The sequence below is a fragment of the Rhinolophus hipposideros genome, assembly GCF_964194185.1.
Source record: "Rhinolophus hipposideros genome assembly, chromosome: 5".
NCBI lineage: Eukaryota > Metazoa > Chordata > Mammalia > Chiroptera > Rhinolophidae > Rhinolophus > Rhinolophus hipposideros.
In genome coordinates, this window is record NC_138051.1 from 63,106,206 (window position 1) to 63,134,120 (window position 27,915).

A 27,915-nucleotide genomic window follows, 5' to 3' on the forward strand; every position below is an offset into this window, starting at 1 on the left:
ATGGGATTAGTGACCTTATAAAAGATATCCTACAGATCTCTTTAGTCCCTTCTGCTATGTGAAAATACCATGAGAAGTCTGTGACCCCGAAGCGGGTCCTTACCCGCTGGCACTCTGATCTTGGACATCTAGCTTCCAGAACTGTATGTAATACATTTCTGCTATTTATAAAGCACCTAATCTGTGGTATTTTGTACTAGCAGCCCAAACAGACTAAGACAGATACATTTCTATGATCTGGGCCAGTTCCTTTTCAGGACCACCTTGTCTGCAGCCTTGGTGCATTAGAATAGGATGAGGTCTTGGAAAAGCTTTACTCTAATCTCCCTTCAAGAACAAACCTGTTTCTGTAAGTGAAGTTAGGTGACAGCTACCAGCGGTAGTACCTTCAGGACCTGTAGCAACATTTGAGCTGAAACTACCCGCTTCCTGGGAAAACTTGGTCAATAACAGAATATGGAAGGATTAATAAGACCTGGCCATTTCTCTCCAAGGCAGGACTCCTCTATGAGCAGTCTTTGCATTGGAGCTCCCCACTGGACTCTCTGAGAGCTCTAGCACAAGCTATACGTCTTCCTACACACTACTCCGTCCCTCTCTGTATTCATGTATAGGAGTCAGAACAGTCTGAAGGCTTTCCTTGCCTATGCATATTGGCACTCCTTTATAATTCATGGTTTTACCACCTTTAAATATTTTGCACTCTTACCTCCATCTTGCTGTCTACTTCCTGGAGAACCTGAACTGACATAGCCTGTCTATAACATCATTAGTTCGCAGAGGTCTGTTTGTATTAACTACTGTAATATCACTTTCATATAGCTAGAGGAGTATAACTAAGACTTTGTATGCCCATCTGACCAAACATGTAGACATCACCAATTTCCTTTGTTTTGCATCTTTTGTCAGTCACGGTACAGGTGTAATTGTGATCTAAGATAATAAAGCAAAACATTTTTTAATTTTGTGCCTAAGTAAAATATATAAGCAAACAAAATATTGAGAAATTGATATAGTGTTTCCAGGTTTTTTGTTTGTTTGTTTGTTTTAACTAGGTAAAAGTATTAAAAAGGATCTACATACACTGTCATGGCTATTTCATAAAAAATAATTTTTTTAACAACAAAAATGGAAATAACACAATATGAGAATCAAGGGTGGTTCTTCTGGTTGAGAAAACTACACTGACCTATTAGAAATAAACTAACATGCAAAAACAAACCAGAGCATCAGCTTCCTCTCTTAGAGGATTAACGGCCACAGGAATTGCCCTCCCAATGTAAATAATTAGAAACAAGACACAATATATGAAATAAAAGATTTCAGATATTGGAGAGGTGGCAAAGAATGATGATGATGAAGAGAAGAGTAATAGATAAGGTAAATCTTATGATAACGCTGCTTACTGCTTGGGAAAGTTCTCGGGCTTGAGAGCAGGCAGAATAAACTGACATAGAGCCTAGTGGTACCATCAAATTGAGAAGAGTTGCAAAGGAGATTTGTTGAATCTATGGATAAGTACTTATCTGTACATCCATGGGGTGAAACTACGTTTAAGGATTGGAAATCAGAAAAAAAGCAATAGGGGAAGCAATTCTCAGAGCTCATCAAGGCTGAATATAGTGTGTAATTCTACTAACTAAAGTGGAGGGACCTCATTAAAAATGCAGGCATGGATAGAGTTGTCATAAGCGCCATGCATTTATTGTGGGGCAAAATTATTTCCAGAATGAAAGCTAGTCTAAATCTACCATGACACTGCATGAAATAAGCCTTAAAGGGATCGAACTGATTCACAAGTAACTCAACTGCACACCAGAATAAGTCCAACACTTTTTAAAGAAATTTGAAAACAAATTCAACACTGAAAAACATAAAATTCAAAATACGCGGCATCAAATGATAGACATGGAAAGAAATAGGAAAATATGACTCATGCCCAGAAGTAAAACCAATCAGTAGAAACAGATCCAAAAAAAAACAAATAAATAAATAAAATAGAAACTATGGAATTAGAAAAGGAGCATTAACTTGCTATATAAATTTTTATAAATATTTTCAAGAATATAAAATGAAATGATATAAAGATATAAAGAATAAATTTTAAAGATCCAAATTCAACTTCCAGAAAAAATTTACAATATCTACAATTAAAAAAAATACACTTGGTGGTATTAGTGTCAGAGTACGCACTGCAGGATTAAAGATCAGTGAATCTGAAGACACAGGAATAGAAACTATCCAGAATGAAGAAGAAAAAAAAATTAGTGTCCTATCCTGTGGCCTGCTGTGCAATAGCAAATGGCCTAATCTATGTAATTGGACTCCTAGAGGGAGAATTAAGATGAGAGAATAAAGGACAGAAAAAAGTTTGAAGAAATAATAGCCATTAAAAATTTTTTAGTTAAAAACTCTAAATTCACAGATATAGGAATCTCAGTAAACCTAGGTAGAAAAATTTAAAGAAAAACACATAGAGATATATTGTAATCAAATTTCTTTAAAAACATAGTGATAAATATAAAACCTTAGAAGTAGCCAGAGGATAAAAAACATTATATACCGTTGGGGGCGCTGGGGAGAGGATAATGTTAACAGATGTTCATCATAGACAATGAAAGCTCAAAGACAATGGGACAATATCTCTAAAGAATAAAAAATACATCGTCTACCTAGAATTCTGTACCCAGCAAAAGAGTCTTTCAAAAATCTAGGAGAAATACAAACTTTTTCAAACTAACGAAAGTAGAATTAACCACTTGCAAACCTGCACTTTAAGAAATGTTAAAAGAAATTCTACAAGTAGAGTAAATGATACCAAATAGAAATTTGGATTTAGACAACGGAATGAAGAAGGATAGAAGTGGAAATATGTGGGTAAATTAAAAAAATGTATTTCTCCTCAATTTTAATCTCCATGAAAGATAATTTAAAGTTTAAAGAAAATAATAACAATGTATCATGGGGAATATAACATATATAGATTTAAAATATATGATAAAAATAGCACCATGTTCAAGAGGTAGGAAGTAGAAGTATACTTTCGTAAAGTTGTTTCATTATAGATAAAGTAGTATAATAGTATTTGAACCTAAACTGGATAAGTTAAAAATATATTTTACAAAATTTACAATAGGAGCTGGCAGATTACAGCCTGTGGGTCAAATCTCACTTGCTGCCTGTTTTTGCAGTTAAAGTTTCATTGGAACACAGCCATAGCCATTATTTTACATGATGCCTGTGGATGCTTACAATAGCAAAGTTGATTAGTTGTAATACAAACCTAAAATATTTACTACCTGACCTTTTAAAGAAAAAGTTTGCCATCCACTGGGCTTGAGCTACTACTACTATTACTACTACTACTACTATTACTACTACTATTAATAGTAAATTAAAGCAAAGTAAAGATGTATGGCTAACAAGTCAACTGGTTTCATAATTAATACTAAGTTAATGCAGGAAAAGAGTATGAAGAAAAATAGCAGATAGAACAAATGAAAAACCTATAGCAAGACGGTAGAATTAAACCCAAGATTGTTGATAATTACATTAAATTAAAAAATTTCAAAACATTTGAACAAAAAGCAGAAAATGTCAAATTATATACAAAAACAAGATATAACTATATGCTCTTTATAAAAATCCCACTTTAACTATAAAGACATAAATTAAAAGTAAGAAGTTGGGGAAATATATAACATAAAACACTAATTAAAAAAGAAACTGGAATGACAGTATTAATAGCAAAGTAAACTTCAGAACAAAGAATATTACCCAGGATTAAAAAAAAAAGGTTCCCAAAGATAAAGAAGCTTTCTCTTGCTCCTAGCTCTCCATCGTGTAAGGATACAGTGAGAAGACAGCCATCTGTAGACCTGGCAACCTTGACCTTGGACTACCTAGCCTCCAGAACTGTGAGAAATAAATGTTTATGCTTAAGCCACCCAGTCTATGCTATTTTCATTATATCAGTCCCAACTGACTAAGATACCAACTAGCTTGGTTTTCATTTATACAAAACTCCCAACAACAGCATATTTATCAAATGTACATGGGACATTTGCAAAGATAGACAATATTGTGGGTCATAAAACAAATTTCAAAAAATTTGAAGGGATTTAAATATTTACAGAATATTTCCTCTGACAACAGTGATATTAAACTAGAAATCAATTACGAAAAATATTTCTGGAAAATCCATAAATACTTAGAAATGCAACAGCACATACGTAAATAACACATGGCTCAAGAAACACATCACAGGGGAAGTTAGAAAATAATTTGAATTGAAAAGAAAATACAACATATCAAGTTGCGAGATTGATTGAAAGTAGTATACACAAAGAAAAAATGTATAGCATTAAATGATTATATTAAAGAGAAAAAGTTGTAAAATCAATGATCAAATCTTCCACCTAAAGAAACTAGGAAAAGAACACCAGTAGTAAACTTAAGGAAAAGTAAGTAAGAGTAAAAACTACAGAAATAAATTAAACACAAGAAAAATGAAACTACGAAAGCAATAGAGAAAAATAAATAAATCCAAAAGCTAGTTATTTGAGAAGATCCATAATATTGATTTAAAATGTTAAATAGGTTGATCAGGAAAATAAGATAAATTATCACAATCAGGAATAAAAAGGGACTATAACTATAGAGTCTACAGATGTTAAATAAAATATGACAATATTATTAATAACTGTATGCCAACAAATTCTTCAATTTCATGGACTGGATGAAAATTTTTGAAAAACACAAGTACCAAAGCTTACACAAAACAGAAAAAATGAGCTAAATAGCTCTACATTTATTTTTTTAATTTGAAATCAGAGTTAAAAATATCCCCCCAAAAGAAAACTCTAGGCCCAGAAAACTTCACTAATGAATTATATGAGGCATTTAATGAAGAAATAATACCTATTGTGCATAAACTCTTCCAGGAAACAAAAGAGGACAGGATATTTCTCAACTCACTTTTGGAGGTTAGCATTAACCTGTTACCAAAACAATAGAAAGATATTACTTAGAAATGAAAATTATAGATCTATATCCTTCATGAACATAGATGCAAAAATCCTTAAAACATTAATAATTTGAATCCAGCAACATATAAAAAAGGATAATATACTTGACAAATGAAAGACATACAGACTGGAGCAGAAGAGGCAAAATATTCTTGATTAGTATATGACAATAAACTTCTATGTATAAAATCCTAAGATATCTTCAAAAAAAAAATACTAGAACTAATTAGTTCTAGTATTAGAACTAGAACTAATACTAGAACTAACTAATTAGAATTTAGCAAGTTTGCAGAATAAAAGGTCCATATGCAAAAATTAATTGAATTTCTATATGATAACGTTTGATAATTTGAAATTAAAATTTGGAAAGCAATATTTATAATCATGAAAAATATGAAATATGGATATACTTAATAAAAGATGTATAAAATGTACATTAAACATGATAAATATTACTGTAATAAATAAAAGAAGACAATTAAATAGAGAGACATTATAATGATAGATTGGCAAACTCAATATTGTTATGATGTGAATTTTCCCCAGAATTTTTTAGTAGGTGCTCAGTTTTTCTGTGAACCTAAAACTTCTCTAAAATTAAATAAAGTCCATTAATTTTTAAATGAAACAAACCACCCACAGTCCCACCACTGATTATAAATATTATTATATGGCCCTTGTGCATATACACACATATTTCCATATAGTTGTGATTATTAAGGGACAATCACTTGACCTTCTGAATTTTAACTTAACACAGGATGGTATATCCATTTCTCAGCAAAAGCAAGGTTTGAATTACTCAAGTATTTCTGCACCTAAACTATTTATTTGTAAGGTGGATTAGATACTAAAACTTAGTGGAGAAGCAAAGGGTAGGAAGCTAACATTTATGGAACACTTACAAGTTACCAGGCCCTGTGCCAGGTGCTTTACACATTTGGTTTTATTTAATCCTCTTAACCGTATGAGGTAGGTGCTATTATCTCCATTTTATAGAGAAATGAACTGTAATTTTAAAATAACTCAATTATCAGATTAACCAGAGATCATCCTTGGACAAGCTTAGATGTTACTGGTAATATGCCCAACCCAGATTTTCTTATGATAAGAAGAATAAGCCAGAATAATATTTACCAAAGTATGTCTTATGAAACTCCATTTTCATAGGAAGTTAAAAAGGAGAGAGAAAAAAGAGGAGAGGAGAGAGGAAGGGAGAGGAGAGAGAGAGATTGATAGTCGTATATAGAGTTATAGATACATATGTCTTTCTAAAAGTTTTGAGAAGCTTTAGGTGAAAATTTAAAAAGCTTCTTTCCCATAGGACATCTCAGGGCTTTGATATGCTAATGTATACTTTGAATTTCCTATCTTTTTTGGAACAAGAATATTGCAGCACTAGTTCTACCAAACACATTTTGGGAAATCCTGACCCATAACATCATTCATAATATATTCAGTGAACTTGCTGGTTAATTTTAAGAATTTCCAGAATACATTCTATGACAGTGTCCATAAAAAATTCCAAGTTTCATCTTATTTATTTTATCAAATGAATAATATACCTTGGGGTTACGCCATAAAATGATGTCGAAGCATAGAATTGTAGGCCTGGAAGAGATCACAAGAACTCAAATAGGCCACCTCCCAGGCTTCAGAGAGGACCACACCTAAGCCATCACGAACAGATGGGTATCTAGCTTGTTGTAAAAGACCTCCAGGGAAGAAAATTCCATAACCTCCCTGTAACTTATTCCAGATGCCCAGCTCTTCTGAGAAAAAGATGAGCTTCTTGAAGCTCTTCTAGTCTATTGTGCATGTACTGAGCGTTTCATCATCATTGTGGTATATTATATGCAGGTGTTTAGATCTAGAAAAGGGTATTGGTAGAAGTAAGATGGAGACACTGATATGTATATCACTATATCTGTATATCTGTACCTATAGATATATGAGATATCTTAATAGAAGATATAGATAGATATGTTTCTATTATCTATCTATCTATCCATCTGTCTATGACCCAGGAATTAAAAATGTCATCTCAGAATCACCTTTGACATCTTTTATTTTCAGGTTCAATTAGTCATCTCATCCTGTAACTTTCTCTTTGAAGTGTCTCTTGATTCAATCCCATCCTCTTTTACCCTTGCCACCCATAGTTAAAAATTCATTCTTGCTAGCTTGGATCTTTCCAATAACTCTTGATTAATTTCTCTATCTCTAGACCGTGTTCTTTCTATTTTGCCCTCACCATGCTAACACATTCATTTTAAAAGCGCAGCTCTGTCATGTCACTTCTATGCCTAACATTTCTGGTGACTTCCTATTGCCAACAGTGTAAATGTGACCTCCGTAGACTACCCTGTTTAGCTCCTTGTTGTTTGGCCCCAACTTCCCTTTCCAGTCTCATCTCCAGTTATTCTCCACCACACATTCAACAGGTCACTCATAACGAACACTTTTTCATGACCCTATGGATTTGCATGCCTTTGATTTTTCCATTCCTTCTGCCTGAAATTCCATTCCCTCCCATCTTTCTCATGCTCTTCATCATCTGTCACGTATTAGATCCTCCATGAAATCTATCTAGGTCTCTCTAGGCCAAACTAATTATTTTCTCACCTTTTTTTTCTTTCCAAAATTTTTACACATACCTCATTCTCATCACCTAGAAAGTGATGTCACAAAATGTAGATATTCTATCAATGGGTGACTTGACTCTGATATGTGCCATGGAGAGGTGTGATGGGCAGAGACTGAGAGGGGTGAGCACAGGGAGACCAGGATGACTGGCCAATAAATGAAAATGTTGATCATGAGGATGGTGGTGAATGTGAGAAAGAAAGAAAGCCATAGAAGGACCACCCCCCTGGGGAATGAGAGGGCTCTGTCTGTAATCCAGAAAAGATAGACAGGAGCAGGGTTGAGGGCAGACAGCAGCTCCTCCACCAAGAGGACAGCACACAAAACAGACTGTAGCCACAGAAGCAAAAACCTCCAGGGGAAGAACTTCCACCATCCTCAGAACTAGTGATGAACAGTGTCAAGGCCAGGCACATGGAAGTAGGGAAAGGGGAGTTGTCCGTGTCACATCACGCGCGCAGCTTTGTCATTGTTTTACTGTATAGTTATTTGTATCTCTCTGTGGTAAGAATACCTGTCTAGCATTTCAGTTGTTCTCCGGCATTCTCATTAGGGTTTAAGTCCTATTCAAATGGTAAAACATGATTTTATTTTATTTTTTTATTTTTTTATTTATTGGGGTGACAATTGTTGGTAAAATTACATAGATTTCAGGTGTATAATTCTGTATTACATCATCTATAAGTCCCATTGTGTGTTCACCACCCAGAGTCAGTTCTCCTTCCATCACCATATATATGTGATCCCCCTTACCCTCATCTCCCACCCCCTACCCCCTTTACCCTCTGGTAACCACTAAACTATTGTCTGTGTCTATGAGTTATGAGTTGCCAAGTTGGCAACACTCTCCAAAGTTTATGATCTGGGGGACATTCCCAATAAAATGTATTCTTCACCAATTCAACAATAATATTAAACACACTACATTTAATGAATACATGAATTAGAAATGCATGACCTTAGGAAATATCCATCTAAAAAGGTCTCAAGAGTTCATAGGTGATTTAACCATAGGGAAACAAAACCAGTGCTTTAAAGCAACTTATATATGTAAAACAAGTATTTTTTCCTTCAAAATGGTTACCTTAGGCAACTGCATACCTAGAAAAATCATATTTCTATTTCTGTTTTGTTATAATTTGTTGAACTCCTACATGTGCTGGACCCTGCTATGAATGCTTTATAATCGCTAATCTTACAGCATTCACAGGAGGTAAGAATTATCTTCATTTTATAGATAAGAAAGCTAAGTAACTTGACCCCAAAGGGGCGACAGCTAGCTCAACTGGTGGCAGAGCCAGCAGTTAGTTAAAACAGTTAAAATTCAATTTAAGACTAAGCTCATATTCTTCTTATTCTGCCAGGTTGACTCAAAACATTTATTTGTAAATGCTTTTGGAACCTAAGTTACATTCATTTAGTATACTCAATAGTAATGGATCTTTTTACTTTCAGTAAAAAGAGTTTTAAAAATAGTCAAAAGACTTTTGAAATCAAGTGTGATGGAGATGGTGGGAGACTGGGGTACATTAATATGATTTGGGACCAAATATGAGGTGTGACTGTACAGGAAATACACTGAATGCCTTGTATGATTTTTAAAACTGAGGTAAAAGATAATTTAAAATACCATTGAGTTTGGAATTTCTAAACCACCACAGATCATGAAAAACTGGTATTTGGTATAGAAGTGTTACTATTTTAATTTTATATCAAATCCATAAACTTAGGTTTGGAAGGGCTGTTACAGGCCACCGAATTTTTTTCTCATATTCTGTATCAGCAAGTGGCCGAGCAAACCTTTGAACCCCAGATTGTCAGACTCCAACTTCTTTCCCACATGTCCTTGCCCCTAAATACTTTAGGAAGTGTCTTCAGAGCCCAAGGCCCTGGCTAGTGAGCCTTCATCCTGTGCTTAAAATCCCCAGGGGTGATGAAGAGACCTAGTCTCTGATCTTGAGCAGATTGTAATTATCAGGATTTTTTTTTTTTAATTGAGCAGAAATTCATCTCTATGTATTAGATACTTCAGGATTTTGAGAAATTATTGCAACATGAACAAAAAGGAAGAAGTTAATTTAGACATATCCTGAAGAGATGTTTCTCAAACAAAATTAAAGTTCCAATGCAGATAAACCTGATTGCCCCTTGCCAGGCTGGTGTTTTTTTAGCTGTCACCCAACCCAACCTTCTGAGTAGACTCAAAGGAAAAGCACTGAAATACTTTTCTGATTTTTCCATATTTAGCACAACACCACACAAAATTGCTAAATACCATATAACCACACTTACCATCCTGGGGCCTATAAATTCAGAATTCAGACACTTGATTACAAACCACAGAATGACTCTGTTTAAGAAATAGTATGTGGTATTGTAAGAAAAGTGCCCCTATTTAGATGTTCTTCTGGTTATTAACTTAGTAACATGGGCTTTTTTTCCTCTCTCTTCTTTCTCAGTCCTTCTACCCTGGCTGTCATCTCTAATTTCTGGTACAATTGTGTGAGTATTGGGGATGTATGCCTGCGAGAGCTGGGGAAGCATTTTCTGTTATAATTATTGTCCAAAAGAAAAATAAGCACACACGTTTTTGGTTTCTCAGTAAAATTCCATAGCAAAACAAGAGTCAATCACCAATTTTTAGGAGGGCAAACGTATGACAGAATATTCACTCTTTCTCTGTAGGGGTGGCCCCGGCACCACTGTAGTATTTTCCCCTCTCATTTGACTGTGACATCTCCCTCCCTCTCAGGATTCACAAGCCATCTCCTTTTGTTTCATACCTTTACACCAGCAGCTGATCAGACCCATTAGGCACACTAAAGAATAAATGAGGGAAATTACAACATATATTTTTACATTTTTATAGGGCTCAAAATATGAGCTAACTCATTGGAGAGTACACATCCCCTGCAGGGAGATATGTCAGAAACACCTGTAAGTCACTTCCCTGCCAAGCGGGGCTTCCCCAACCTTTATCAAAGCCACTACTGTGGATAAACTTATTTAAATAGATTAGAAAATGATAACAATTTAAAATGCTTAAATGTTCTTCATGACAGAATTTTTAGTTTTTAAGTATAAGTCCCCCATTTTATCCCTCTGTGATAGTAAATGCTTCTTATAACTCGGAAGCCAGGCCACCACGCTAAGAATACTTTTATAATTTTAAAAGCTCATATTGAGACTTGACTATGTTCCAGAGATATGCTAAGTACTTTGCTTTGCAACAGTTCTAAGAAGTAGACACCATTCTCTCCACTTCGCAAAAATGGCTACGAATGAGAAAAGTTATGAATCTTAAGCAAAATCGTAGAGTTATGCCTGATACAGGATTACAGCCCATCCTCTTAAACACGAGACTGGAAAAATCTTTCTAGACTGCAGGAGATGAGCACTTTTATATCAGCCTGGATTTTTGGAAGCAAGCAATATGTACTGATTCTAGATTATTTCAGGGAAAACAAAAAGGCTAATGGGGAGCTCATGAAAACTCCTGGAGTACTAGAAATCCAGGCATGGAGCCTCTGTGGGCCAGAGCAATGCCAAAGTTGCACTGCAGATTGGCCCAGGGAGTTTGGCCTTCGAGTTACGGTCAGAGTCCCCGACATGCGCTGAAGCTCTCGACACAAATGACCCCAGACACTGGGCACAGCTGCTGGCACTGCTGCTCTGTTGTTCCAGGAACTTGATCTCATAGCAGTGGCCTCCAATGCCCAAGAAGCTTTGTCTGGATCCTTGCTACCTTGCACCTTTAGTCTCCTAGTCAAAGACCAGAGGAGGTGAATTTGGTGGAGCATAGGTCACATGTCCACACACTAGCTGCAAGGGGGACTGGGAAAGTGAGTGTGCGGCATTTTGACCTTCTGTGATGACTCATGTGTGTACCACCCACCAAAACCTACAGAGGAAGGAGGTTTAGATGCCCAGTAGCCAGAAGGAATAACAGATGCCCACTGCACCTGAGAACTAGAGTGGGGGGCTTCTCCAGCAGCACACACTTTACTCCTTTGCCCCTAGGAGTATGAGATCCTCCTTACCACCCCCCCCCCCCAGGCTGTGATTTTGAGGTCATCAGTATGTATAGCAGGACTTTGTGGTTCACCAGAGTGTTCTGTGGATGATGAATGGTGTCAGCCGAGATCCTGAGTCATGCATGATTACTATTTAAAAAAAAAAAAAAAACAGAAGAAAAATGTAAGTACTTTCGAAAGATTGGTGCTGGTGAATCAATGCTCTGTGGATTGAGGCTAGAGAACATTGTGTCCAGAAGAACTGCACGTTGGGTGAAAAATAAAAGAAGAGCTTCTGTAAACTTGTAATTACCCTTATCACATGCTCATGGTAAATGCCAACAGTACCGATGTCAGCTTCCAGCTTGGGCCAGGTTTTTAACCAGATCCATTTTCTTTTCACCAGAACTCATCTCTCAGAGGTCCTCCACTATAAAAGGGAAAGAAGAGAAATATCTCTAGTAGAGGAAAAATAATAAATCTTGTCTGTCATGGACATCTGTCATATTTCTCTGCTCAGCATTCATTCTTTCTTCTTTCATTAACAGTATCACAGTTTTCCTTTAGGAATGACCTTACCCTCCTTGTTTTAGGGTGTTGTAACCCATGAAGACCTGTATGGAGTGATTTATTCAGGGAAGGGCATGTGATACAGAACATTCCCATCAAAACATTCCAGGTTTTTCTTGGAACAACTGGGAAAGAGAAGTTCTCTCTATTAGAATTACTGAGCTAGTAGGTTGGTTCTACCTGACTCTTCTGGTAGACATCTTGCCAATATAGAGCCTATCTGAGAACACAGCCAATAGAGAAATACAAACAGGTATTTAAAAGAAGATTGAATACTTACAAGATTATTTTTATACCTAGATCAAGCCAGGCTTGAGGCCAGTAACCTTGAGCTTTTCAATTACCTGAGCCTGTAAGTTTCTTCTTTCCCTTAAGCTGGTGTGAGTTGGGTCTCCTATCACAAGCATCCAAAGAATCCTAACTAATTTACTGACTTTGTTTACTAAATTATGACGTTCTGGGCTGCCATGGTTCAAGAAGAAGCCCATAACTAGTTGTCTTGAATGCTATAGAATAGGCTCATAATTTGGGTAAAGAATTAGTTTAAATGTTTTTTTTTCCCTCCAACACTGAGAATCTAGGGTTGTATGAATAAAGACAAATAAAAAGCACTTTTTAAAATACATTAGATGCTATCTCAGAGAAAAATAATGATGGGATTGCCATTTAACACAACAAAAAACATTACCTAAATTGGGTTAGTAACTATTTTAAGTTCCATTTAACTTTTCGTGGTAATGCTTTTCATAAGTACTTTGTAATTTCTAAGTTTGTGAGGCTTAAATAATTATGTAATTACTTTGTACCGACCACAGAGCTCCATTTGGATTTGGTAGCTACTTTAAGCCATGTGAAGTTTTTCATAATAAATTATATTATGTTTAGTACATAATTTATAGTTGTATGAAAAGAATAACCATATCATGCAACTATTCTGTAATAGCATAGCAATTACTCCCATATTGTGGTAACTTCCAGTGGAATAGATATTTCTCTTGTAATTACAGAAACGATAACATCAAATCCAACAGTTTCCTGGTGATAACATTTGTAACTATAAATTCAACTGTAATTCAGTTGCTTCTTCTTGGTCATTCTAGCTGAGCAAGAAAATAAATGGAGTAAAATGTTTTCCTGCCACTTTACTATTAGCTTGTATTTAGCAAGTATATGCTACAGGAACTGAAGCTTGGAAATAGATCATGTGTAATGAGATCAAAGTATATTATTTGCCTCCATTTATACTCTGGCTACAAATAGGCCTTGATCAGCTACAACAGTTCAAGATCAAGGAATCATGCAGGAAAGTTATATTTTATTGTAACATAAACCCAGTTGACAAACTCCCCTGAAAGATGTGGTGTGAGAGATAGACTTCCGTATGGCCTGGAAGAAAACTGAAAGGCACAGGATATGGAATTAAAAACCTGAGTTTAAGTCTAACTTTGCTACTTCCTAGCTAGGTGATCTTAGCAATTGTTTAATCTCTCTGAGTTTGTTTGTTTGTTTGTTTGTTTTCTGTAGATTTGGCCGACTAGTACTTATAGGTTTGTTGCAAAACCAAATTATACACTACACATGGAAGGGCGGTGTCCAATATTAAATAAATATGAGGTACCGTTAAAGAAGAATGCCCTTTGTTCTCATTCAACTTACTTAGTTTGAAATAAAATACTCTTCTTTCATATAAACTTTTATAATGAAAGGTAAAGAAAAATGGTGCCTACTATGTGCAATATACTACACTAATGCAAAGAATTTATCCTGGCATCTCTTTCCTTTTTTGTACAATCTGGACTATTTCCAAAGACTTCTATATAACCACTTTTCCCTAAAAGATATAATGTTTGATGGCTTTTGAATTTTACTTTATTAGTGAGAAGTACAATTTTTCTTAGGCAATCGGGAAAAAACGTAAACAAAGAGATCATTCTTTACCAACAGATTTGATTATGAGATATAATGCAACTCCCCAGTCAGCTTCTAAAACAATAAATATCTAAGTCTTATCTGGAGGATATTAGGGCAATGTTGTAAGCGTTGCTAGAGTTAACTATTAAGAAATTATCTTTTAAATGTAGCCAGCTACGGTATTTAATCTTAGGTAGGTAGTTTCAGTTAGTTGATACTCATCAAGTAACTAGGTAGTAACTCTACCACTTTTTAAGTTTAAAATAAAGTGTAAAGTGCACACACTTTTGTCTTGGATTTAAAAGCGTCCAGTTTGTTATTCTAAACCAGAAGGGGGGATTTTAGAAAGATATATAATAGTTCTATGGAGCTTTGAACTTTTGTTATATGTAAATGTCTGTATTGATACTCTGGTATACACAATTGTAGCAGAGGTTTTTGTGGGTTTTTTGGAAGTAAATAAGGAATAAAGAATCAAATCATTTTCCTTTAAGGATTAAAGAAAAGTGCAGCACCTTTCCAAGTGGAGCTCTTTCCCCACCAGCGTTGAGTATTGGGGGTGTTCTTCACCAGAGGTCAGAGGTTCTAGTAACTTTGGAGATGACTGGGCAAGGAATGTCTTTTTTGTTTGTACTAAGCATTGAAAAGGTATGCACTGTTTCATTGAAGAGGTAATGCACTGTGCGATAGATATCCCTTGCTTCCTGATGAGTCTGTCAGGTTTTCGTTTTTTCTTTTTTTTTAAGTTTTCTTGTCGATTACATTCTGCATTATTTTGCTAAGGTTGTCGTAACAAAGACCACAGACTGGGAAACTTACTCATAGACAACAGAAATTTATTGCCTCACAGTTCTGGATGCTAAAAGTCAAAAATCAAGGTATTGGCAGGGTCCACCTCTCATCTCTTTATAATACCCTTTTCTCATTGAGATTGCTCAATTCTGAGTTGTTTAGTACGGGAGTCAGAGTATCCAGGACTAGAAGTAAACACATCACCTTATTGTTTGAGCTCCAATGGAGCTCAACTATTTTTCAACTATTTTTTGACTCCTACGGATGCAACTGTAATTATTTAATGGTCAGTGGTTAGTGTTAGTGTTAAACACTGATAGTGTTTAATAGACCTCTGATTATTATCTCTATGCATATAAGACAATGACAGAAGTATGAAAATGCACAAACAAAACCATACCGCACCTGAAAGTTAGTCACTGCCTCTCAGAACTTGGAATTATTGCTACACTATTGGTTACAAATATCATTTTACAAAATCAAGTATGCAGAAAATAAAATTTTATTGTTTTCTATTTTAAACCCAAATTGTGCCATGGTGGCAGAAACACAGTTTCAACCAGGGGTTCACATGATTTTCCCCAAGCATGCAATAAGGACGCATAAGTGTTAGAGACGGTCCATATAATTTTCAGAATCATCTGTCGCCGCAGACAGCCACCGAGGTATCATTTACCCTATCTGGTCTTTTGTCTTTGTGCACCCGTGCTTGACAGATGTGTCCTTCTAGGTCCAACAATTCTTTCTGGGTTTTTGATGCTGCTCCTGGGAAGATGGTCAGCATCCCAATGCTTCTGTGTCATGTTGGAACATGGAAACCCTACCTGGACATTGAGAGTACTGGTTGTTTGTTCTCTGGGTTCTGGCCTCCCCCAGGAAATGAGGCTCAAGCCCCTATCCCTCTGGATTCCATAAACTTCCTTGCAGATTTTACTACCTCTTCAGGCTTGGTAGCAAGATACAGGCTCTACATGACAATATCTATCCTTCCATTGCTTCTTCTCCATTGCTCTTCTCTCTAGCAAATTCAAACACCTGTGTAGGTATGCAAAAGTATGTGTGTGCAGGTGTGTAAATTTCACTATGTTTTCTCCCAAATCGTCTATGTAATGACTAATTTCAGTTCCTCTAAAAACCTAAACAGTTGAAAGATAAAAACCAGAAAAAGACTCCTTTGGCTGTCATATCTATTCTATGAGGCCATAAGCACAGAAGAGCCTGTTTTATGTGGGGGAAGACAATTGGGCAAAATAAAATGCTGAAAAAAGGCTAATATTTAAAATATATTATGTCATCATCTTATCTTGCATTTCTTTCCTTTCACCCTTATCTGTTTTCTTCCTAGCTCTATGACTCGCTAATTATGTAATCTTAGGAAAGTTGCTTAATTTCTCTGCACCTTACTTTCTGCATTCGAAAAATGCGGTAACAGTGGGTTATTGTAAGGATTAAGTGCAAAAATTAGGTGAAATGCTTAGGACACTCTCTGGCACTTAGTACTGTTAACTATTAATATAATTACCATCATTCATAAAACAATTAAGTGGCTAAAATGGAAGAAGGAAGTTAGATATTTCTGCCTGTGGTAAGTTCATAATCTGAGGTCTGAAAGAGCTATTTCAGGTCTCCTAGTGCAGCTCCATTGTTAACAATGCACAAAGTAAACGTCGGAGGGGTGACTTGTCTAGAGAATCTTAATCGCTAAGAGAGGACTAGAATCTAGAATTCAGCCCTCCTGATTCCCGGTGAATGTCATATATATGTACGTATTTCTATGACAGAAAAAAGAATTTAAATGCAACCTACACATTTTTCCTACATAATTCAGGGCAGAAACTCATTTTCTTAGCTCCTAAAAAAAGTGTTTGCCATTCAGTTAGGGCTAGTCAGCCAGGGACAGTAATGAGTGGCCGGTGTCCTACCATCTTGGGATGTCTGGTAGCCTGGGTTCTGCTCCAGATGAGGAAAGTGTGCCTGCTAATACTCTGCTGTGTGTCCTTGAGCACGGCACTCATCTTCTCTGGTTCTCAGCTTGCTTTACTGTACACCACAGGAGTTGGACCAAGTAGTGTTCCCCAGTTATAGTCCACAGAGTTTCTGCTTCAGAACCAAAGCAGATTTCCAGAGCGTCTCTGAGGTGGGACCTGCATAGTCACCAAGTTCCCTAAATGATTCTGAAGCACTTGGTGATTTGGAAATGACTGACCCACAGGGTTTCTAAGGGTTCTTCCAACTTTAATGAACTTAGATTCTAAATAAAAATCCCATACTTCACGTCCTGTCTGCAGCTTAGCCTAAATAGTGTTGCCCTCATAAACAAAAAGATTGTTGATACAACATAAAATGCATGTTTATTTCTGTAATGTTGTATTGAAAATATCTTTTTACCCTGAATGTCTTTAACCTCCCCAATGGTCATTGAATCCAAATTTTCCATGTGCATATGGAAATCCCTCTAGTTAGGATAAATTACTGCATTGCTTCTCTAATTTTTGAGTTTCGCCAGAACATTTCTATAACATAATCCTTGGAGGACCCAATCATGTAGGCTGTGTTACAGGTGATGTGCTGTTCTAATAAGGTCCTTCTGATATTTTCAGTATTGCATCCCTTTGGACAGGTGTCTTAGACATGCCTGGATTTCCTACACCCCCCGTGAAGCTCCAATGGACTGAGATTCCTGAGCTTTGGACATTCCAGAATGTAGACACCACCTGACAATTCAAGCTTTAGGTTAAGTCCATTTTAGCTTAGATACATGGCTGATATTTTTCTGACACAAGGTTTCCTCTTATGAGGACAGAGGGCAAGCTAATTTTTCTCTCTGTTGAGCTGGACCCTGGAGACAAGGTATTGTGCACTAGAGCACACCTGCACATCAGAAAAATTGCCCTGGGGCCATTCATTTCAATGCCTAGTGGCCAGAACCTTGGATTCAGTCTCCTCTGGAAAAACTAAGGCATAACTGATGACATAACAATCTTGGAAAGTAGATATTTGACTTCAGAGAATTGATTTTGACCTTAATATCATTTCTTTGAAAAAATAAAAATAAAGCATTTGCTACAAATGAAGACCTGGAACTTGTAGCATAAGAAGTGGTGCTCTTCATTGCAGTTATATTTTTAATGGCTGCTTCTCCAGATTGGGTATGAATTGGTTTGGTTTTGAGTCTGTACTGGAAATACTTTTAGGATTCATCTTTAATCATATTCCCCCTTAAAATAGTACACGACAACTTGTTAACTTGCTGGAGTATAGCTAGCTCATGTCTTGATACTTATATTTTTCCTGTGATCTGAAACTACAAATTTCCAAGTTGTAGACCATTATTTGAGGACTACAATCCCTTAACTTAAAAGTTATTGCTGTCAGAATTCATTCTGCTCCATACAGAATTTGTTATCCAATTGCTGACTTAAGAAAATTTTGCTCTTGTTTAAAGAATAAGCCTTACTATAAGTTGCCACAGAATCTATGAGATGTCTAACGTAATTAACGTTACATTCAGTTAAATGTACGTATTTCTTCAGAACTGTAACATCTTGTGCTATTGAAAAATTATCCATGATCGTTATACTTAAAGAGTCATTCTCTTCAGTTAGAAAAAAAAGGTTCTCTTCGGTCCGATCTTCTCTATGTGCATTCGCATCAGTATCATCTGGTCAGGATGAGGAGACGTAGTGAATACAGAGCAGAAAGGTGTTTCGGAGCAAGTCACAGGAAGCCTGGCCCCTCAGAGCTGTCCCAGACAAATATCAGCTGTTTTCCTCATATGTGTTGATAAGAATTGTAGTTATCTCTTTTTGGCTTTTAAAGACCAAAAAAAAAAAGAAAAGAAAAAAGCAAAAAAAAAAAAGCAAAGCCTAGTCAAAACTACAGGTAAAAGTGGCAAACACAAGTGCCATCCTTGTCATGGGCTCTGTGATGTTTTGCCAAAGAGCTTAGGTGAGCTTTTCTTTTCATTTGGTTAATCACCTTAAATTGGCTGTTCATTCCCCAAAGCCATTAACTACTCTAAAATACCCAATTTGCCTTTTTCACTCTGAAATTTATAACCATATAATTAATGAGCCTCTTAATTCTATGTTGTGCGTTGACTTATTCAGCAATGAAACATTATACTGTGTTAGAATTAGATCATTGGGTTCTTTCCAATAACTGAAACATTAGATTTCTAGAAAGTTTGCTGTAGCGTGTCCACGGCAATTCAAGATTAGATGGTTCAACACGCAAACTACCCGTTTGTGTAAGGTGTAACTGTCCTTAAACCACATCTCTTTCAACATCAGGAACTCCCCATTTCTTCTCTATTAACCAGATCTAGGTGAAGTATCATGGAACTGAGCTCTTTAAAAACATTACTATGAAGCAAATTAACCGTGAAAACTAAGTTTTATCAGTTGGTATCCATTTTCCCTTTTAAAGGTGGACTCAGTAATATTCACCTTACATTATGTGCCAATGTGGGGGTTGAACTGATGAGTATTGTAAGGTCTAGACTTCAAAATGATGCAAGCCTCCACATCACATAATATCACATAACAAAATATGTGCAAGATATTTATGCTGAAAACTACACAACCCTAGTGCAAGTTATCAAAGGAGACTTAAACAAAAGGAGCGATAAACTGTATTGAAAGATTCAATATTGTTAAGATGTTAAGATGTCAATTCTTCTTTCCAAACTGCTCTACAGATTCAATACAATCCCAATCAAAATCTCAGTAGGATTTTTTACACTTTATTTTTGGAAACTGAGAAGCCTATTCTAAAATTTATATGGGAAATCTATGGATCTAGAATAATCAAAACAATTTTTTATGGCCACAAATGAACCCTTTATTTTAAGTTTTGTATTTCCTTAAAAGTAAGAACTTTGTCATTTTATATACTCTGAGAAATATACGACCATTAAAAAGTGCACATCATAGTAATTTTTCCCATAAGTCCTCCAGAACCTATACATACAGCGTGGGATAGCTTAAAGAGTATATAACCTAAGGATTTTGTAATTTTATAAATTAGCCTTTAATAAATTGTACAAAGTATTTATTTTAATAAAAAGTTTGTTTTTCAAAGCTATAGGTATTTCACCATTACCCCCACCCACAAGACTCACACAAAAACAAAATAGAAAAAGAGGAAAAAAATCCAATGAAAGGAAGAAAAAAAAAAACTGGTTCACAGCATTTGATTTACTTCTGGCCCCTTTTTCTGGTTTTTGAACGGGTTTGTATGGTTGTTTCTGTCTGCGCGTCTGACCATTCCATATCTTCAACACTAGATTCTGTGCTTTCCTCAATTTCTTTCTTTCGCTTCTTTGATACCTTGGATACCTCCAGTTTGTTCTTTTAAAAAATTGTTTGGGAAGTTCCTTCTGAGGAGAAGGCGACGGGTCTGCTGCTCGGGTGAAAATGCCTCGTGTTTAAAGCAGCTTAAGCTGCAAGGCAGGGCCCTGCAAAGAGACGTCTTGCAGAACAGTTTGCAGCTGGGGAGATAATCACCGACTTGTCAAAAAAGGAATGGAAACTAGAATCACCCATTGGCCAAGGTGGCTTTGGTTGTGTATATCTTGCTGATACGAATTCTTCAAAATCGGTGGGCAGCGAGGCACCCTGTGTTGTAAAAGTGGAACCCAGTGAGAATGGACCTCTTTTTACCGAATTAAAGTTCTACCAGCGAGCTGCCAAACCAGAGCAAATTCAGACATGGATTCAGATCCATAAACTGAAGTAGCTGGGTGTCCCTAAGTATTGGGGGCCTGGTCTACATGATAAAAATGGAAAAAGTTACAGGTTTATGATAATAGATCGCTTTGGGGGTGACCTTCAGAAAATATATGAAGCATATGCCAAAAGGTTTTCTCAGAAAACTGTCTTGCAGCTAAGCTTAAGAATTCTGGATATTCTGGAATATATTCATGTGCACGAGTCTGTACATGGAGATATCAAGGCCTCAAATCTTCTGAGCTGCAATAATGCTGACCAGGTGTACTTGGTAGATTATGGCCTTGCTTATCGATACTGCCCAGAAGGAGTCCATAAAGAATACAAAGAAGACCCCAGAAGATGTCACGATGGCACTCTTGAATTCACCAGCATCGATGCGCACAATGGCGTGGCCCCATCGAGACGTGGTGACGTGGAAATACCCGGTTATTGTATGATCCAGTGGCTTAGCGGCCATCTTCCTTGGGAGGATAATTTGAAAGATCCTAAGTATGTTAGAGATTCCAAAATTAGATACAGAGAAAATATTGCAGGTTTGATGGACAAATGTTTTCCTGAGATAAACAAGCCAGATGAAATTGCTAAATTCATGGAAACAGTGAAATCACTGGACTAAGTTGAAAAACCTCGATATCAAAGTTTACGAGATATTCTTTTGCAAGGACTAAAATCTGTAGGATGTAAGGATGATGGCAAACTGGAACTCCGCGTTGTGGAGAATGGAGGTTTGAAAGCGAAAACTGTATCAAAGAAGAGAAAGAAAGAAATTGAGGAAAGCACAGAATCTAGTGTTGAAGATATGGAATGGTCAGATGCGCAGACAGAAACAACCATACAAACCCGTTCAAAAACCAGAAAAAGGGGCCAGAAGTAAATCAAATGCTGTGAACCAGTTTTTTTTTCTTCCTTTCATTGGATTTTTCCCCTCTTTTTCTATTTTGTTTTTGTGTGAGTCTTGTGGGTGGGGGTAACGGTGAAATACCTATAGCTTTGAAAAACAAACTTTTTATTAAAATAAATACTTTGTACAATTTATTAAAGGCTAATTTATAAAATTACAAAATCCTTAGGTTATATACTCTTTAAGCTATCCCATGCTGTATGTGACAGGTTCTGGAGGACTTATGAGAAAAATTACTATGATGTGCACTTTTTAATGGTTGTATATTTCTCAGAGTATATAAAATGACAAAGTTGTTACTTTTAAGGAAATACAAAACTTAAAATAAAGGGTTCTTTTGTGGCCATAAAAAATTGTTTTGATTATTCTAGATCCATAGATTTCCCATATAAATATTAGAATCGGCTTCTCAGTTTCCAAAAATAAAGTGTAAAAAATCCTACTGAGATTTTGATTGGGATTGTATTGAATCTGTAGAGCAGTTTGGAAAGAAGAATTGACATCTTAACATCTTAACAATATTGAATCTTTCAATACAGTTTATCGCTCCTTTTGTTTAAGTCTCCTTTGATAACTTGCACTAGGGTTATGTAGTTCTCAGCATAAATATCTTGCACATATTTTGTTAGATTTATACCTAAGTATTTTATGTTTAGGTGCTAGTTTAAATTACACTGCTTTTAAATTTTTGAGGTAGAGGATTAATTAAATAGAGAAAAGATAGTCTTTTCAACAAATGACATTGTAACATTCGGACCTTCATGGGGGGGAGGGATAATGAAACTCAACCCACACCTTGCAACCTGTACCTTGAACCTCAACCCATACCTGAAACAATGATCTCTAAATGTATCATAGACCCAATATACAATCTGAAAACTTAGTAAAATTTCTATGAGAAAATATTGGTTAAAAGTTTTCTGCCCTTGGATTATGCAAAGATTTCTATAGAGATGTCACCAAACACATAATCATTAAAAGAAAAAATTTGATAAATTGGACCAAAATTATAAACTTACTCTTTTTGGAGAACACTCTTAAGAGAATTAAAAGACAAGCCAGAAAATAATATAAAATATTTTAAAACTCATAACTGATAAGGTACTTGTATACAAAGTATATAAACAACTCTCAAAACTTAAGAAACAAACAAAAAAATCTCAATGAAAAAAATGGGCAAAATATTTGAAATGACACATCACTAAAGATATACGAATAATAAACAAGAACAAGAAAAGATGATCAATATCGTTAGTCACTAGTAAAATGCAAATTAAAACCACATGAGGTATCACTACATACCCATAAAAATGGCTATAATAAAAATCACTGACAGTACTAGGGTTAGGTGTAAATGTAGAGCAGCTAGAACCCTCATACATTGCTGGTGAGACTGCAAAAATGGTATAGCAACTTTGCAAAACAATTTCACAGTTAAATATTAAATGTGTACTTACAATATAATCCAGCAAGTACATCCTAAGTATTAGCCCAAATGAAATGAATGCCTATAACAAATTGCCTATAACAAATGTTTATAGAATCTTTATGCATAATTCCCCCAAACTGTAAACAATACAAACATCCTTCACCTAGGTAATAAACATACTATGGTGCCTGTATCTGTACAATGGAATACTACTCAGTAACAAAAATAGACGAACTACTGATATGTGCTGCAACACTGATGAATCTCAAAGGCATTGATACTTACTTCTGCTAAGTAAATGAAGCCAGATTCAAAGACTATATATTCTATAATTCCATTTATATGGCATTCAAAGTTATAAGGTCGGAAAATAGGAGAGAATTGGTAACTTCTGGGGCACAAGGTGCATTTGACTAAACAGTGCATGAGGGAATTTTGGGGGATGAAACAATTCTTCAACATCTTTATTGTGGTTGTAACATAACTATATGAACTACATACTAGAAAGGTTGAATTTTACTGTATATAAATTATACCTTAATTTTTAAAATATCTGTCTAGAGAAATTTCCCCAGCCGGTTCACAATCTTATGTTTGATTCTACTGTTGATTCTAATCCTTTACTTTGGAAACCAGCAATCACTTGGAAATTGCAAAATAGGGGAGATTTTTGTGGGGAAAAAATGAAGTCCTGTCTGTACTAACTATATAGAGTGATGTGTTTATAACTAAAAAATCAAACTAGCAAACAAAGAATATAAAACCATGTGGTATATTCCATGTTCAGAGAAGAATTAAATTTTTAAACTGTCCATATCCAAAGTGATCTACAGATTCAATGCAATACCTTATCACAATTCCAGTGGCATTTTTTTTCACAGAAATAGAACAAACAAATCTGAAATTCATATGAAACCACATAAGACTCCAAGTAGCCAAAGCCATCCTGAGAAAGAACAATGCTAGAGGCATCACAGTTCTTAATTTCAGACTGTATTTCAAAAATATAGTCATCAAAACAGCATGATGTTAGCATAAAAACAGCACAAAAATCAATGGAACAGGATAGAGAGGCCAGAAATAAATCCATGCATATGTTGTCCATTAATTTTTTATGAAAGAACCGAGAATACATAACAAGGAAAGGTCATTTTCTCAATAAGTTGTGCTGAGGGGAATGGGAGAAAATATCTGCAAACTACGTATCTGATAGAGGTTAATATTCAAAGTATACAAGGAACTCAGGCAACTCAATTAAAAAAAAAAAAAGAAAGAAAAGGAAACCCTGTGAAAAAATGGGCAAAAAACTTGAATAGACTTTTTTTGAAGAAAGACCTATATATGACCATTAAATACATGAAAAGGTGCTAATCATCATGAATCATCACGAAAATACAAATCAAAATCACAATGAGCTAACACCTTAAACCAGCTAGGCTGCCTATTACCAAAAGGACAAGAGATAACAAAAGCTGGTGAGAATGTAGAGAAAAGGGAACACTTGTACACTGTTGGTAGGAATGTAAACTAGTATAACTGCTGTGGAAAACAGTGTGGAGATTCCTTAAAAATTAAAAATAAAACTACCACATGATCCAGCAATTCCACTTCTGAATATATATCCAAAGGAAACGAAATCACTATCTCAAAGAGATGTCTGTGCTCCCATGTTCATTGTAGCATTATTCATAATAGCCAAGGTATGAAAACAACCTAAGTGTCCACTGACAGACGAACAGATGAAGGTGATGTGGGGTGTGTACACACACACTCACACACACACACACACACACACACATACAATGAAATACTTATTATTCAGCCTTAACAAAGTAGGAAATCCCGCCATTTGCGACAACATGGACAAAACTTGAGGGCACTGTGCTAAGTAAAATAGGCCATAGAAAGACAAATGCTGCATGATGGAATCAAAATAAAGAGAAACAGTAGAGCTCACAGGGACAGAGTACAACAGTTGTTGACGGGGCTGGGAGGTGAGGGAAATAGGGAGAAGTTAATAAAAACACTAACTTTCAGGTATAAGGTGAATAAGGTCTGAGGATCTAATGTATAACATGGTGGCTATAGTTGATAACACTGTATTGTACAATTGAAATTTGCTAAGAGAGTAGAACTTAAGTGTTCACATACCCACACACCCACATGCTCAAAGGTAAATATATGAGGTGATAGATGTACTAATTAACTCTATAGTGTAAATCCTTTTACAATGTATATGTGTATCAACTCACCATGTTGTACACTTTAAATATATTACAATTTTATAGGTCAATTATGCCTCAATAAAGCTGAAAAAATTTTTAAAAATTTGAAGGTGTAAAAAATTTTAATTGAGGATGTAAAAAAAATTAACTAAGTTAATAAATAAAAATAAAACTCTATGATATATTTTAAATCTCACCTGCTGTGTGGCTAGCATTTTGACTTTATTTCTTCATCCTGATAGTGGGGTGTTGGTTATTCAGCAAGCAAGTCCAGCTATACTCCTTCAGAATGAATGATTTCAAACTATTCTGAACTTCTCATTAAGGCAATTTTTATAGCAGAGAATTGCTACATTAAAGGCCACATAAAATGTATGTCAATCAGTTATATTGAACACCCTCTGTGAAATATGATGCAGCAAATTGCATTTACAGAGCTCTAGCCTCTTGAGATTTAAATCCAGTCCAAATGGATTTTTTTTTTTCCTTAAATCAGGGAAACTTTTTTCGACTCACACTTTCTATAGTCAGTTTGCAGAATAGTTTATCCTATGGTTTATTAACCATGAAAATAATAAATTAAAATGAAAGTACTAACCGACTTTTGTCTAGTGTTGGCATCTGTAGGGCGTCTGTGATGTGGAAGAGATGCTGAGGTTATCTTTCTATTTTTCACTCAGCTGTCGAGGGACGCAAATGTAACAATGAGTGAGCACTGAGGACTTACCAATGCTATCCAAGTCAATTCAATGCCTGGAAGTGGTATTGAATAACTCTGCACTGACTCCTGGAAAATTCTCAAGCCCAAGTATGTCATTTAAGCTCTCCATTGCCCTTAGATAAAGTTCAAATTCCTTAACATGATTTCTAAGGCTCATCTTATGCTACTGGCTCCCTTACACTCCAGTCCCTCTGGGCTTGGTTATTTTTCCAATTCTCCAAGCTCAATACCCCCCAGTCCTAAGCCAATATACGTGGATAGTAAATCGCCTGTGCAAATTGGCATTACTAATACATAAAATTTCAAGCACTCTATTGTATCAGATCTAGTTGCATTTTAGAAAATCAGTATATGTTGCCATATGTGTAAGGGTATCTATAAATCCCCCAGTGGAAGCTTGGGAATATTGGAAATATGATGGGTGCTTCCTTCCCATGTATAGAGTGGCATGCCTGTTGGGACAGCTGCTCTTCTAAGATAAACATGGAGGAGGGGCTTTGGCAGGGAGCTAGGGAGCTTTGCTTCCTTGAGAGCTTTAGTAATGGCTTTGCCCTGAGCCATTTTCCATGGAATTAGTGGGGTTTGAAATCTGTTGATGTTTTCTGAGGACACATTGGAGTAAAAACACACAAAAATATGATTCTTGGGGATAAATTCATTGAGAGCTTGGCATGTGCCCCATAAAACTAGAAAGTATATTTGAAATCTGAGACTATATTGTGCTAATAGAGGCATATTGAGCACATTTGTGTATTTCTTTAAAAGGAGGATAATGGCACTGTTTATTTTTCTTTGTCTGAATCACATTTTAAGGTGACTTTTCATTTGCTCTCTATTTTTCTTTATTTGAGTCACTAATTGGACACAGCAATTCATCTGTAGCTAAGGCTTCCTCTATCAATAGGCAACTGTATTTGAATTTCATTCACTTTCAAACTAAAAAGGGTATCACACTTTGTCCAGTACTAAGATCAAAATTTGGTAAAATGTTGGCACATCACTACTACAAACACATACCCCTTATGAAATATAGGGGAGAAAGGTAATGAAAGGAGCAGGTAGTCATGAGAATATCTTGCTGAATTGGAATCGTTGTCACTGTGTACCCTGTTATTTCTTGATGAAATGGGTATTTTAAAATTTGCAAGTCACAATAAGTCACCCAATTCATTAGCTGGGTCCTAAAATTTTTCTTTTGGGAAGAAAAATAACTGTTAAAAGAGAAAAATATGGCTTTAAAAAGCTTTTGTAGGCTTTAAAATACCTCTGTTTTATATTGATTTTGAATATCTGAACTATGGTATACAATCAAAGAAATAAAAAATGACATTTCAACTGATGCTTTTTTGACATGTCAATTTGTCCTAAGGAACTAGAGAATCAATTGAAAATCAATCAGTTGGCCATACTATCTTACGGTTTTCATTCTTACAATGATAGATGCATTTTATGATCGAGTTCAACCCTACCAATCGCCACATCAGGATATTTACATGTGTTGTGATTAATGATTACTCTACATTGGCCACGGTTGGTAAATATGTATTCCATATACCACACAGGTATGTACCAACTATAAAGTGAATTTTCCCCCTAAATTATCACTCAGAAAGGAGGAAATCGTACTATGTTCAAATCCCTTCAGAACTTCTTGTGTGATGATCATATTATTTTATTTTGAACAAAAATACTGTTTAAGAAAGACACATGAGCTTGAAATGATCTCAGTCAACTCCAGTATTGAATGCATAGACAGGTTATGTGATGGAATTCCCTAAAATACAAGACAAATTTCCCAAAAGGTCACAGTGCTTACCTAAACATCTTTTAAAAAATTCATTCATTTTTAACAGAAAAATAGATTCACATAGTACATTATTCAAACTATTCAAAAGAGTAAACAGAAAACAAACAAAAAACCAAACACACAGAAAACCCTCACTCCCAG

The 27,915-nt window shown here is 35.6% G+C and overlaps 1 pseudogene across 1 annotated transcript in view; it reads left to right on the top strand.

The window, feature by feature from the left end:
* The window catches only part of LOC308497891 (serine/threonine-protein kinase VRK1-like), a 62,034-nt pseudogene extending 40,469 nt beyond the window's left edge, over positions 1 to 21,565 (top strand). Inside the window, exon 3 of the transcript in view lies at positions 20,345 to 21,565. The product of the transcript in view is annotated as a serine/threonine-protein kinase VRK1-like (transcript). The remainder of the gene's footprint in view (positions 1 to 20,344) is intronic.
* The last annotated feature ends 6,350 nt before the right edge of the window (positions 21,566 to 27,915 follow it).